Genomic DNA, 1,846 nt, shown 5'->3' with positions numbered 1-1,846 from the left:
AGCGGTCAAGAACATCCTGAAATACCTGAAAAGGACTAAGGATATGCTTCTCGTATATGGAGGTGACAAAGAGCTCATCGTAAAAGGTTATGTTGATGCAAGCTTTGACACTGATCCGGACGATTCTAAATCGCAAACCGGATACGTGTTTACATTAAACGGTGGAGCTGTCAGTTGGTGCAGTTCTAAACAAAGCGTTGTAGCGGGATCTACATGTGAAGCGGAGTACATAGCTGCTTCAGAAGCAGCAAATGAAGGAGTCTGGATGAAGGAGTTCATATCCGATCTAGGTGTCATACCTAGTGCATCGGGTCCAATGAAAATCTTTTGTGACAATACTGGTGCAATTGCCTTGGCAAAGGAATCCAGATTTCACAAGACAACCAAGCACATCAAGAGACGCTTCAATTCCATCCGGGATCTAGTCCAGGTGGGAGACATAGAGATTTGCAAGATACATACGGATCTGAATATTGCAGACCCGTTGACTAAGCCTCTTCCACGAGCAAAACATGATCAGCACCAAGGCTCCATGGGTGTTAGAATCATTACTGTGTAATCTAGATTATTGACTCTAGTGCAAGTGGGAGACTGAAGGAAATATGCCCTAGAGGCAATAATAAAGTTATTATTTATTTCCTTATAATCATGATAAATGTTTATTATTCATGCTAGAATTGTATTAACTGGAAACATAATACACGTGTGAATACATAGACAAACAAAGTGTCACTAGTATGCCTCTACTTGACTAGCTCGTTAATCAAAGATGGTTATGTTTCCTAACCATGAACAATGAGTTGTTATTTGATTAACGGGATCACATCATTAAGAGAATGATCTGATTGACATGACCCATTCCATTAGCTTAGCACCCGATCGTTTAGTATGTTGCTATTGCTTTCTTCATGACTTATACATGTTCCTATAACTATGAGATTATGCAACTCCCGTTTACCGGAGGAACACTTTGGGTACTACCAAACGTCACAACGTAACTGGGTGATTATAAAGGAGTATTACAGGTGTCTCCAAAGGTACATGTTGGGTTGGCGTATTTCAAGATTAGGTTTTGTCACTCCGATTATTGGAGAGGTATCTCTGGGCCCTCTCGGTAATGCACATCACTTAAGCCTTGCAAGCATTGCAACTAAAAGAGTTAGTTGCGGGATGATGTATTATAGAACGAGTAAAGAGACTTGCCGGCAACGAGATTGAACTAGGTATTGGAATACCGACGATCGAATCTCGAGCAAGTAACATACCGATGACAAAGGGAACGACGTATGTTGTTATGCGGTCTGACCGATAAAGATCTTCGTAGAATATGTAGGAGCCAATATGGGCATCCAGGTCCTGCTATTGGTTATTGACCGGAGACGTGTCTCGGTCATGTCTACATTGTTCTTGAACCCGTAGGGTCCGCACGCTTAAGGTTACGATGACAGTTATATTATGAGTTTATGCATTTTGATGTACCGAAGTTTGTTCGGAGTCCCGGATGTGATCAAGGACATGACGAGGAGTCTCGAAGTGGTCGAGACATAAAGATTGATATATTGGAAGCCTATGTTTGGATACCGGAAGTGTTCCGGGTGAAATCAGGATTTTACCGGAGTACCGGGAGGTTACCGGAACCCCCCGGGAGCTAAATGGGCCATGATGGGCCTTAGTGGAAAAGAGAAGAGGCAGCCCTACATGGGCCGTGCGCCCCTCCCCTCCCTTGGTCCGAATAGGACAAGGAGAGGGGGCCGGCCCCTCTCTCTCTTTTCCCCCCTCCGCGAATCCTATTCCAACTAGGATTGGGGGGGGGGGAATCCTACTCCGAGAGGGAGTAGGACTCTCC

The sequence above is a fragment of the Triticum dicoccoides genome, chromosome 5A, assembly GCF_002162155.2.
Source record: "Triticum dicoccoides isolate Atlit2015 ecotype Zavitan chromosome 5A, WEW_v2.0, whole genome shotgun sequence".
Lineage (NCBI taxonomy): Eukaryota > Viridiplantae > Streptophyta > Magnoliopsida > Poales > Poaceae > Triticum > Triticum dicoccoides.
Note: the sequence above shows the minus strand (reverse complement) of the source record.